The sequence below is a fragment of the Filicampus tigris genome, chromosome 12, assembly GCF_054856515.1.
Source record: "Filicampus tigris isolate MCC_2025a chromosome 12, RoL_Ftig_1.0, whole genome shotgun sequence".
Taxonomy (NCBI): Eukaryota; Metazoa; Chordata; class Actinopteri; order Syngnathiformes; family Syngnathidae; genus Filicampus; species Filicampus tigris.
The window spans coordinates 17,216,651-17,229,549 of record NC_141228.1 but is presented as its reverse complement, the minus strand read 5'-3'; positions in this window follow the sequence as shown (position 1 = coordinate 17,229,549).

Below are 12,899 nucleotides of genomic sequence, written 5' to 3'. Positions count from 1 at the left end.
TTCCATTCATGATATGCACTGGCTTTGTTGACTCTTCAGTCTGTGTCTCACTGAGCAGCGAAGGCTTGCGAGGGCAGCGCGTGATGTAATCGCCAACTTTTCTGACAGAAGGCAGGTTGTCGCCTCTGTCGTTTGCGACTATTTGGCGATGTTTAACCCAAAAAAACGTTCTTACTTCCAGGTTGGTGAGGGCTGCCCTTGTCTTCATATTTCTCTTTTAACCATCAGTTTCACCACCTCTCTTTTGCTATATTACTGTCCTCACGCAAATGTGTTGTAAAACATCGGACACTCTTCAAAAAAGACAACCAACATTTCTTTGCCGTCCGTCTTTTTCACACCGTCATCTGAGGTTGAGGAAGAGGAGTCACTTGCAAGTTGAGCAGCAACAGCAGGGTATGCAAAATATGAAACTGATGGAACTTCTTCCTCAGCCGGGACCTCGGCATGAACGTCAGCTTGGGTTTAAAATTAGGGTTAGGGTTTCAAACTAGGGTTTCAAACTAGGGTTAGGGTTTCAAACTCGGGTTAGGGTTTCCACATAGGGTTTCAAATTAGGGTTAGGTTTTCCAGCTAGGGTTTCAAACTAGGGTTAGGGTTTCCAGCTAGGGTTTTCAGTTAGGGTTTCAAACTAGGGTTAGGGTTTTCCAGCTAGGGTTTCAAACTAGGGTTAGGGTTTCCAGCTAGGGTTTCAAACTAGGGTTAGGGTTTCAAACTCGGGTTAGGGTTTCCAGCTAGGGTTTCAAACTAGGGTTAGGGTTTCCAGCTAGGGTTTAAAATTAGGGTTAGGGTTTCAAACTAGGGTTAGGGTTTCAAACTCGGGTTAGGGTTTCCACATAGGGTTTCAAATTAGGGTTAGGTTTTCCAGCTAGGGTTTCAAACTAGGGTTAGGGTTTCCAGCTAGGGTTTTCAGCTAGAATTTCAAACTAGGGTTAGGTTTTCCACCTAGGGTTTCAAACTAGGGTTAGGGTTTCCAGCTAGGGTTTCAAACTAGGGTTAGGGTTTCAAACTCGGGTTAGGGTTTCCAGCTAGGGTTTCAAACTAGGGTTAGGGTTTACAGCTAGGGTTTCAAACTAGGGTTAGGGTTTCAAATTAGGGTTAGGGTTTCCAGCTAGGGTTTCAAACTAGGGTTAGGGTTTCCATATAGGGTTTAAAACTAGGGTTAGGGTTTCCATATAGGGTTTCAAACTAGGGTTAGGGTTTCCAGCTAGGGTTTTCAGTTAGGGTTTCAAACTAGGGTTAGGGTTTCAAACTAGGGTTAGGGTTTCCAGCTAGGGTTTCAAACTAGGGTTAGGGTTTCCAGCTAGGGTTAGGGTTTCCAGCTAGGGTTAGGGTTTCCAGCTAGGGTTTTCAGTTAGGGTTTCAAACTAGGGTTAGGGTTTCCAGCTAGGGTTTCAAACTAGGGTTAGGGTTTCCAGCTAGGGTTTCAAACTAGGGTTAGGGTTTCCAGCTAGGGTTTCAAACTAGGGTTAGGGTTTCCAGCTAGGGTTTTCAGTTAGGGTTTCAAACTAGGGTTAGGGTTTTCAGTTAGGGTTAGGGTTTCCAGCTAGGGTTTTAAACTAGGGTTAGGGTTTCCAGCTAGGGTTAGGGTTTCCAGCTAGGGTTTCAAACTAGGGTTAGGGTTTCCAGCTAGGGTTTCAAACTAGGGTTAGGGTTTCCAGCTAGGGTTTCAAACTAGGGTTAGGGTTTCCAGCTAGGGTTTTCAGTTAGGGTTTCAAACTAGGGTTAGGGTTTCCAGCTAGGGTTTCAAACTAGGGTTAGGGTTTCCAGCTAGGGTTTTCAGTTAGGGTTTCAAACTAGGGTTAGGGTTTCAAACTAGGGTTAGGGTTTCCAGCTAGGGTTTCAAACTAGGGTTAGGGTTTCCAGCTAGGGTTTCAAACTAGGGTTAGGGTTTCCAGCTAGGGTTTCAAACTAGGGTTAGGGTTTCCAGCTAGGGTTTCAAACTAGGGTTAGGGTTTCCAGCTAGGGTTTCAAACTAGGGTTAGGGTTTCCAGCTAGGGTTTTCAGTTAGGGTTTCAAACTAGGGTTAGGGTTTCCAGCTAGGGTTTTCAGTTAGGGTTTCAAACTCGGGTTAGGGTTTCCAGCTAGGGTTTTCAGTTAGGGTTTCAAACTAGGGTTAGGGTTTCCAGCTAGGGTTTCAAACTACGGTTAGGGTTTCCAGCTAGGGTTTCAAACTAGAGTTAGGGTTTCCAGCTAGGGTTTCAAACTAGGGTTAGGGTTTCCAGCTAGGGTTTTCAGTTAGGGTTTCAAACTAGGGTTAGGGTTTCCAGCTAGGGTTTTCAGTTAGGGTTTCAAACTCGGGTTAGGGTTTCCAGCTAGGGTTTTCAGTTAGGGTTTCAAACTAGGGTTAGGGTTTCCAGCTAGGGTTTCAAACTACGGTTAGGGTTTCCAGCTAGGGTTTCAAACTAGAGTTAGGGTTTCCAGCTAGGGTTTCAAACTAGAGTTAGGGTTTCCAGCTAGGGTTTCAAACTAGGGTTAGGGTTTCCAGCTAGGGTTTTCAGTTAGGGTTTCAAACTAGGGTTAGGGTTTTCCAGCTAGGGTTTCAAACTAGGGTTAGGGTTTCCAGCTAGGGTTTCAAACTAGGGTTAGGGTTTCCAGCTAGGGTTTTCAGTTAGGGTTTCAAACTAGGGTTAGGGTTTCCAGCTAGGGTTTCAAACTAGGGTTAGGGTTTCCAGCTAGGGTTTCAAACTAGGGTTAGGGTTTCCAGCTAGGCTTTCAAACTAGGGTTAGGGTTTCCAGCTAGGGTTTTCAGTTAGGGTTTCAAACTAGGGTTAGGGTTTTCAGTTAGGGTTAGGGTTTCCAGCTAGGGTTTTAAACTAGGGTTAGGGTTTCCAGCTAGGGTTAGGGTTTCCAGCTAGGGTTTCAAACTAGGGTTAGGGTTTCCAGCTAGGGTTTCAAACTAGGGTTAGGGTTTCCAGCTAGGGTTTCAAACTAGGGTTAGGGTTTCCAGCTAGGGTTTTCAGTTAGGGTTTCAAACTAGGGTTAGGGTTTCCAGCTAGGGTTTCAAACTAGGGTTAGGGTTTCCAGCTAGGGTTTTCAGTTAGGGTTTCAAACTAGGGTTAGGGTTTCAAACTAGGGTTAGGGTTTCCAGCTAGGGTTTTCAGTTAGGGTTTCAACCTAGGTTTAGGGTTTCCAGCTAGGGTTTTCAGTTAGGGTTTCAAACTAGGGTTAGGGTTTCCAGCTAGGGTTTTCAGTTAGGGTTTCAAACTCGGGTTAGGGTTTCCAGCTAGGGTTTTCAGTTAGGGTTTCAAACTAGGGTTAGGGTTTCCAGCTAGGGTTTCAAACTAGGGTTAGGGTTTCCAGCTAGGGTTTCAAACTACGGTTAGGGTTTCCAGCTAGGGTTTTCAGTTAGGGTTTCAAACTAGGGTTAGGGTTTCCAGCTAGGGTTTTCAGTTAGGGTTTCAAACTCGGGTTAGGGTTTCCAGCTAGGGTTTTCAGTTAGGGTTTCAAACTAGGGTTAGGGTTTCAAACTAGGGTTTCAAACTAGGTTTAGGGTTTCCAGCTAGGGTTTTCAGTTAGGGTTTCAAACTAGGGTTAGGGTTTCCAGCTAGGGTTTTCAGTTAGGGTTTCAAACTAGGGTTAGGGTTTCCAGCTAGGGTTTTCAGTTAGGGTTTCAAACTCGGGTTAGGGTTTCAAACTAGGGTTTCAAACTCGGGTTAGGGTTTCCAGCTAGGGTTTTCAGTTAGGGTTTCAAACTAGGGTTAGGGTTTCCAGCTAGGGTTTTCAGTTAGGGTTTCAAACTAGGGTTAGGGTTTCAAACTAGGGTTTCAAACTAGGGTTAGGGTTTCCAGCTAGGGTTTTCAGTTAGGGTTTCAAACTAGGGTTAGGGTTTCCAGCTAGGGTTTTCAGTTAGGGTTTCAAACTAGGGTTAGGGTTTCCAGCTAGGGTTTTCAGTTAGGGTTTCAAACTCGGGTTAGGGTTTCCAGCTAGGGTTTTCAGTTAGGGTTTCAAACTAGGGTTAGGGTTTCCAGCTAGGGTTTCAAACTACGGTTAGGGTTTCCAGCTAGGGTTTCAAACTAGAGTTAGGGTTTCCAGCTAGGGTTTCAAACTAGGGTTAGGGTTTCCAGCTAGGGTTTTCAGTTAGGGTTTCAAACTCGGGTTAGGGTTTCCAGCTAGGGTTTTCAGTTAGGGTTTCAAACTAGGGTTAGGGTTTCCAGCTAGGGTTTCAAACTACGGTTAGGGTTTCCAGCTAGGGTTTCAAACTAGAGTTAGGGTTTCCAGCTAGGCTTTCAAACTAGGGTTAGGGTTTCCAGCTAGGGTTTTCAGTTAGGGTTTCAAACCAGGGTTAGGGTTTCCAGCTAGGGTTTTCAGTTAGGATTTCAAACTCGGGTTAGGGTTTCCAGCTAGGGTTTTCAGTTAGGGTTTCAAACTAGGGTTAGGGTTTCAAACTAGGGTTAGGGTTTCCAGATAGGGTTTCAAACTAGGGTTAGGGTTTCAAACTAGGGTTAGGGTTTCCAGCTAGGGTTTCAAACTAGGGTTAGGGTTTCCAGCTAGGGTTTTCAGTTAGGGTTTCAAACTAGGGTTAGGGTTTTCAGTTAGGGTTTCAAACTAGGGTTAGGGTTTCAAACTAGGGTTAGGGTTTCCAGCTAGGGTTTCAAACTAGGGTTAGGGTTTCAAGCTAGGGTTTCAAACTAGGGTTAGGGTTTCAAACTAGGGTTAGGGGTTCCAGCTAGGGTTTCAAACTAGGGTTTAAGCTAGGGTTTCAAACTAGGGTTAGGGTTTCCAGCTAGGGTTTCAAACTAGGGTTAGGGTTTCCAGCTAGGGTTTCAAACTAGAGTTAGGGTTTCCAGCTAGGGTTTCAAACTAGGGTTAGGGTTTCCAGCTAGGGTTTCAAACTAGGGTTAGGGTTTCCAGCTAGGGTTTCAAACTAGGGTTAGGGTTTCCAGCTAGGGTTTCAAGCTAGGGTTAGGGTTTCAAACTAGGGTTAGGGTTTCCAGTTAGGGTTTCAAACTAGGGTTAGGGTTTCCAGCTAGGGTTTTCAGTTAGGGTTTCAAACTAGGGTTAGGGTTTCCAGCTAGGGTTTTCAGTTAGGGTTTCAAACTAGGGTTAGGGTTTTCAGTTAGGGTTTCAAACTAGGGTTAAGGTTTCAAACTAGGGTTACGGTTTCCAGCTAGGGTTTTCAGTTAGGGTTTCAAACTAGGGTTAGGGTTTCAAACTAGGGTTAGGATTTCCAGCTAGGGTTTCAAACTAGGGTTAGGGTTTCCAGCTAGGGTTTTCAGTTAGGGTTTCAAACTAGGGTTTCAAACTAGAGTTAGGGTTTCCAGCTAGGGTTTCAAACTAGGGTTTCCAGCTAGGGTTTTCAGTTAGGGTTTCAAACTCGGGTTAGGGTTTCAAACTAGGGTTTCAAACTAGGGTTAGGGTTTCCAGCTAGGGTTTTCAGTTAGGGTTTCAAACTAGGGTTAGGGTTTCCAGCTAGGGTTTCAAACCAGGGTTAGGGTTTCAAACTAGGGTTTCAAACTAGAGTTAGGGTTTCCAGCTAGGGTTTCAAACTAGGGTTAGGGTTTCCAGCTAGGGTTTTCAGTTAGGGTTTCAAACTAGGGTTAGGGTTTCCAGCTAGGGTTTCCAGCTAGGGTTTCAAACTAGGGTTAGGGTTTCCAGCTAGGATTTTCAGTTAGGGTTTCAAACTAGGGTTAGGGTTTCCAGCTAGGGTTTCAAACTAGGGTTAGGGTTTCCAGCTAGGGTTTTCAGTTAGGGTTTCAAACTCGGGTTAGGGTTTCCAGCTAGGGTTTCAAACTAGGGTTAGGGTTTCCAGCTAGGGTTTTCAGCTAGGGTTTCAAACTAGGGTTAGGGTTTCCAGCTAGGGTTTCAAACTAGGGTTAGGGTTTCAAACTAGGGTTAGGGTTTCCAGCTAGGGTTTTCAGTTAGGGTTTCCAGCTAGGGTTTCAAACTAGGGTTAGGGTTTCCAGCTAGGGTTTCAAACTAGGGTTAGGGTTTCCAGCTAGGGTTTTCAGTTAGGGTTTCAAACTAGGGTTAGGGTTTCAACTTAGGGTTTCAAACTAGGGTTAGCGTTTCCAGCTAGGGTTTCAAACTAGGGTTAGGGTTTCAAACTAGGGTTAGGGTTTCCAGCTAGGGTTTTCAGTTAGGGTTTCAAACTAGGATTAGGGTTTCAAACTAGGGTTAGGGTTTCCAGCTAGGGTTTCAAACTAGGGTTAGGGTTTCCAGCTAGGGGTTCAAACTAGGGTTAGGGTTTCCAGCTAGGGTTTTCAGTTAGGGTTTCAAACTAGGGTTAGGGTTTCAAACTAGGGTTAGGGTTTCCAGCTAGGGTTTCAAACTAGGGTTAGGGTTTCAAACTAGGGTTAGGGTTTCCAGCTAGGGTTTCAAACTAGGGTTAGGGTTTCCAGCTAGGGTTTTCAGTTAGGGTTTCAAACTAGGGTTAGGGTTTTCAGTTAGGGTTTCAAACTAGGGTTAGGGTTTCAAACTAGGGTTAGGGTTTCCAGCTAGGGTTTCAAACTAGGGTTAGGGTTTCAAGCTAGGGTTTCAAACTAGGGTTAGGGTTTCAAACTAGGGTTAGGGGTTCCAGCTAGGGTTTCAAACTAGGGTTTAAGCTAGGGTTTCAAACTAGGGTTAGGGTTTCCAGCTAGGGTTTCAAACTAGGGTTAGGGTTTCCAGCTAGGATTTTCAGTTAGGGTTTCAAACTAGGGTTAGGGTTTCCAGCTAGGGTTTCAAACTAGGGTTAGGGTTTCCAGCTAGGGTTTTCAGTTAGGGTTTCAAACTCGGGTAAGGGTTTCCAGCTAGGGTTTCAAACTAGGGTTAGGGTTTCCAGCTAGGGTTTTCAGCTAGGGTTTCAAACTAGGGTTAGGGTTTCCAGCTAGGGTTTCAAACTAGGGTTAGGGTTTCCAGCTAGGGTTTCAAACTAGGGTTAGGGTTTCAAACTAGGGTTAGGGTTTCCAGCTAGGGTTTCAAACTAGGGTTAGGGTTTCCAGCTAGGGTTTCAAACTAGGGTTAGGGTTTCCAGCTAGGGTTTCAAACTAGGGTTAGGGTTTCCAGCTAGGGTTTTCAGTTAGGGTTTCAAACTAGGGTTAGGGTTTCCAGCTAGGGTTTCAAACTAGGGTTAGGGTTTCCAGCTAGGGTTTCAAACTAGGGTTAGGGTTTCCAGCTAGGGTTTCAAACTAGGGTTAGGGTTTCCAGCTAGGGTTTTCAGTTAGGGTTTCAAACTAGGGTTAGGGTTTCAAACTAGGGTTTCAAACTAGGGTTAGGGTTTCCAGCTAGGGTTTTCAGTTAGGGTTTCAAACTAGGGTTAGGGTTTCAAACTAGGGTTGGGGTTTCCAGCTAGGGTTTCAAACTAGGGTTAGGGTTTCCAGCTAGGGTTTCAAGCTAGGGTTAGGGTTTCAAACTAGGGTTAGGGTTTCCAGCTAGGGTTTCAAACTAGGGTTAGGGTTTCAAACTAGGGTTTCAAACTAGGGTTAGGGTTTCCAGCTAGGGTTTTCAGTTAGGGTTTCAAACTAGGGTTAGGGTTTCAAACTAGGGTTAGGGTTTCCAGCTAGGGTTTCAAACTAGGGTTAGGGTTTCAAACTAGGGTTAGGGTTTCCAGCTAGGGTTTCAAACTAGGGTTAGGGTTTCCAGCTAGGGTTTCAAACTAGGGTTAGGGTTTCCAGCTAGGGTTTCAAACTAGGGTTAGGGTTTCAAACTAGGGTTAGGATTTCCAGCTAGGGTTTCAAACTAGGGTTTACAGCTAGGGTTTCAAGCTAGGGTTAGGGTTTCCAGCTAGGGTTTCAAACTAGGGTTAGGGTTTCCATCTAGGGTTTTCAGTTAGGGTTTCAAACTAGGGTTAGGGTTTCAAACTAGGGTTTCAAACTAGAGTTAGGGTTTCCAGTTAGGGTTTTCAGTTAGGGTTTCCAGCTAGGGTTTTCAGTTAGGGTTTCAAACTAGGGTTAGGGTTTCCAGCTAGGATTTTCAGTTAGGGTTTCAAACTAGGGTTAGGGTTTCCAGCTAGGGTTTCAAACTAGGGTTAGGGTTTCCAGCTAGAGTTTCAAACTAGGGTTAGGGTTTAAACTAGGGTTAGGGTTTCCAGCTAGGGTTTCAAACTAGGGTTAGGGTTTCCAGCTAGGGTTTCAAACTAGGGTTAGGGTTTCCAGCTAGGGTTTTCAGTTAGGGTTTCAAACTAGGGTTAGGGTTTCAAACTAGGGTTAGGGGTTCCAGCTAGGGTTTCAAACTAGGGTTAGGGTTTCCAGCTAGGGTTTCAAACTAGGGTTAGGGTTTCCAGCTTGGGTTTAAAATTAGAGTTAGGGTTTCAAACTAGGGTTTCAAACTAGGGTTTCAAACTAGGGTTAGGGTTTCAAACTCGGGTTAGGGTTTCCAACTAGGGTTTCAAACTAGGGTTAGGGGTTCTAGTTAGGGTTTACAGCTAGGGTTTTCAGTTAGGGTTTCCAGCTAGGGTTAGGGTTTCAAACTAGGGTTAGGTTTTCCAGCTAGGGTTTCAAACTAGGGTTAGGGTTTCAAACTCGGGTTAGGGTTTAAAACTAGGGTTTCAAACTAGGGTTAGGGTTTCCAGCTAGGGTTTCAAACTAGAGTTAGGGTTTCCAGCTAGGGTTTCAAACTAGGGTTAGGGTTTCCAGCTAGGGTTTCAAACTAGGGTTAGGGTTTCAAACTCGGGTTAGGGTTTCCACATAGGGTTTCAAACTAGGGTTAGGGTTTCCAGCTAGGGTTTCAAACTAGGGTTAGGGTTTCCAGCTAGGGTTTAAAATTAGGGTTAGGGTTTCAAACTAGGGTTAGGGTTTCAAACTAGGTTTTGGGGTAGGGTTTGGGGTTAGGGTTTAGAAGTAGGGTTTCATACTAGGGTTAGGGTTTCAAACTAGGGTTTCAAACTAGGGTTTAAGGGTAGGGTTTGGGGTTAGGGTTTAGAAGTAGGGTTTCATACTAGGGTTAGGGTTTCAAAGAAGGGTTTCAAACTAGGGTTTAGAGGTAGGGTTTGGGGTTAGGGTTTAGAAGTAGGGTTTCATACGAGGGTTAGGGTTTCAAAGAAGGGTTTCAAACTAGGGTTTAGAGGTAGGGTTTGGGGTTAGGGTTTAGAAGTAGGGTTTCATACTAGGGTTAGGGTTTCAAAGAAGGGTTTCAAACTAGGTTTAGGGTTTAGAAGTAGGGTTCCAAACAAGGGTTTAGAGGTAGGGTTTGGGGTTAGGGTTTAGAAGTAGGGTTTCATACTAGGGTTAGGGTTTCAAACTAGAGTTTAGAGGTAGGGTTTGGGGTTAGGGTTTAGAAGTAGGGTTTCATACTAGGGTTAGGGTTTCAAAGAAGGGTTTCAAACTAGGGTTTAGAGGTAGGGTTTGGGGTTAGGGTTTAGAAGTAGGGTTTCATACTAGGGTTAGGGTTTCAAAGAAGGGTTTCAAACTAGGTTTAGGGTTTAGAAGTAGGGTTCCAAACAAGGGTTTAGAGGTAGGGTTTGGGGTTAGGGTTTAGAAGTAGGGTTTCATACTAGGGTTAGGGTTTCAAAGAAGGGTTTCAAACTAGGGTTTAGAGGTAGGGTTTGGGGTTAGGGTTTAGAAGTAGGGTTTCATACTAGGGTTAGGGTTTCAAAGAAGGGTTTCAAACTAGGTTTAGGGTTTAGAAGTAGGGTTCCAAACAAGGGTTTAGAGGTAGGGTTTGGGGTTAGGGTTTAGAGGTAGGGTTTCATACTAGGGTTAGGGTTTCAAAGAAGGGTTTCAAACTAGGGTTTAGAGGTAGGATTTGGGGTTAGGGTTTAGAAGTAGGGTTTCATACTAGGATTAGGGTTTCAAAGAACGGTTTCAAACTAGGGTTTAGAGGTAGGGTTTGGGGTTAGGGTTTAGAAGTAGGGTTTCATACTAGGGTTAGGGTTTCAAAGAAGGGTTTCAAACTAGGGTTTAGAGGTAGGGTTTGGGGTTAGGGTTTAGAAGTAGGGTTTCATACTAGGGTTAGGGTTTCAAACTAGGGTTTAGAGGTAGGGTTTGGGGTTAGTGTTTAGAAGTAGGGTTTCATACTAGGGTTAGGGTTTCAAAGAAGGGTTTCAAACTAGGGTTTAGAGGTAGGGTTTGGGGTTAAGGTTTAGAAGTAGGGTTTCATACTAGGGTTAGGGTTTCAAAGAAGGGTTTCAAACTAGGTTTAGGGTTTAGAAGTAGGGTTCCAAACAAGGGTTTAGAGGTAGGGTTTGGGGTTAGGGTTTAGAGGTAGGGTTTCATACTAGGGTTAGGGTTTCAAAGAAGGGTTTCAAACTAGGGTTTAGAGGTAGGGTTTGGGGTTAGGGTTTAGAAGTAGGGTTTCATACTAGGGTTAGGGTTTCAAAGAAGGGTTTCAAACTAGGGTTGAGAGGTAGGGTTTGGGGTTAGGGTTTAGAAGTAGGGTTTCACACTAGGGTTAGGGTTTCAAAGAAGGGTTTCAAACTAGGGTTTAGAGGTAGGGTTTGGGGTTAGGGTTTAGAAGTAGGGTTTCATACTAGGGTTAGGGTTTCAAAGAAGGGTTTCAAACTAGGTTTAGGGTTTAGAAGTAGGGTTCCAAACAAGGGTTTAGAGGTAGGGTTTGGGGTTAGGGTTTAGAAGTAGGGTTTCATACTAGGGTTAGGGTTTCAAACTAGGGTTTAGAGGTAGGGTTTGGGGTTAGGGTTTAGAAGTAGGGTTTCATACTAGGGTTAGGGTTTCAAAGAAGGGTTTCAAACTAGGGTTTAGAGGTAGGGTTTGGGGTTAGGGTTTAGAAGTAGGGTTTCATACTCGGGTTAGGGTTTCAAACTAGGGTTTAGAGGTAGGGTTTGGGGTTAGGGTTTAGAAGTAGGGTTTCATACTAGGGTTAGGGTTTCAAAGAAGGGTTTCAAACTAGGTTTAGGGTTTAGAAGTAGGGTTCCAAACAAGGGTTTAGAGGTAGGGTTTGGGGTTAGGGTTTAGAAGTAGGGTTTCTTACTAGGGTTAGGGTTTCAAACTAGGGTTTAGAGGTAGGGTTTGGGGTTAGGGTTTAGAAGTAGGGTTTCATACTAGGGTTAGGGTTTCAAAGAAGGGTTTCAAACTAGGGTTTAGAGGTAGGGTTTGGGGTTAGGGTTTAGAAGTAGGGTTTCATACTAGGGTTAGGGTTTCAAAGAAGGGTTTCAAACTAGGTTTAGGGTTTAGAAGTAGGGTTCAAAACAAGGGTTTAGAGGTAGGGTTTGGGATTAGGGTTTAGAAGTAGGGTTTCATACTAGGGTTAGGGTTTCAAAGAAGGGTTTCATCCTAGCTTTAGGGTTTAGAAATAGGGTTCCAAACAAGGGTTTAGAAGTAGGGTTTGGGGTTAGGGTTTAGAGGTAGGGTTTCATACTAGGGTTAGGGTTTCAAAGAAGGGTTTCATACTAGCTTTAGGGTTTAGAAATAGGGTTCCAAACAAGGGTTTAGAGGTAGGGTTTGGGGTTAGGGTTTAGAGGTAGGGTTTCATACTAGGGTTAGGGTTTCAAAGAAGGGTTTCAAACTAGGATTTAGAGGTAGGGTTTGGGGTTAGGGTTTAGAAGTAGGGTTTCATACTAGGGTTAGGGTTTGGAAGTAGAATTTCAAGTCGTGTTTTAAACAAGGGGGAGAGTTAGCAGTACAATTTCAAACTCGGGTTAGGATTTAAAACCTTAGTTAGGGTTTGTGGTAGGGTTGCAAACAAGGATTAAAGTTTAGAAGTAGGGTTTCAAACTAGCGTTAGGATTCAGAAGTAGGGTTTCAAGATAGGGTTAGTGTTTGGAAATAGGGTTTCAAACTAGGATTAGGGTTTAGAAGTAGGGTTTCAAACCAGTGGTAGAACTAGACTTTTATCCAGGGGGTGGCCAAGGCTATTTCAGGAGATCCACAGTCTATAACAATACATTTGTTTCTCGACTTATCAATTGCAATCGGACTGTCAAATGTTAAAATGAACATACAAAGCACACAGGAGATGAGATTTCTGTATATTTAATTTATTTGCAGTTTATTAACAATTTGGCAACAATTTTTCAATTATGCATGTGAAAAAAAATGACCATGTATAGTAAGCCGTTTTTTGTGAAAAAAAAACAACCATGTATAGTAAGGCGTTTTTTTTAAAAAAAAAAGAAGAATGAACATGCAGAGTAAGGCGTAAAAAATAAAAAAAAATAACGACCATGTACAATAAGGCGTTTTTCAATCATCTGGGTTGACACCTGGAGGGTCCAATCAGATTTCAGGGGGGTCCAGTGCTACCCCGGGCTCCCCTGTGTCTCCGCCAGTGTTTCAAACTATGGTTAGGGTTTAGAAGTAGGGTTTCAAACTAGGGTTAGGGTTTAGAAGAAGCGTTTCAAATTAGGGTTAGGTTTAAAAGTAGGGTTTCAAACTTTAGGGTTCGGGGTAGGAGTAGGTTTTCAAACTAGGGTTAGGGTTTAGAAGTATGGTTTCCAACTAGGGACAGGGTTTCGAAGTAGAGTTTCAAACTAGATAGGGTTAGGGTTTTGAAGTACCGTTTCAAACTAGGGTTAGGATTTAGAAGTAGGGTTTCAAACTTGGGTTAGGGTTTAGAAGTATGGTTTCAAACTAGGGCTGGTGTTTCAAATTAGGTTTTCTAACTCACGTTAGGGTTTCAAATTGGAGTTTGAAGCCAAGTTTATCATTTCAAACAAGCTTTAGTGTTTGAAATTTGCTCAAGCCAGGGTTAGGTTTCAAAACGAGGGTTAGGGTTTGCAACTAGGTATAAAGTTTCAAATAAGTGTGTAAACCAAAGGTACAGGTTCAAGTGAGGATTTAGTGAGGGATCCGTCATCGTTGCATGACTACATTGTAACGAGTCCATCAGTCGGTGGTCCGGGGTAGCAAGCTTCGCTTGTGTGCAGCAGGTCACGCAGTGCGTCGTGCGTGTGCGCGCGTGTGTTCAGCGTGTGTGTGGTGTGCCTGTCGAGGTGTCGTGGAAGGTTTCTCCGGTTTCTCGGTACGTCCCAGAACAGAAAACCACGGGAGGCTGATTTCCCCGTTCATTATTTCCCACAAGGAACA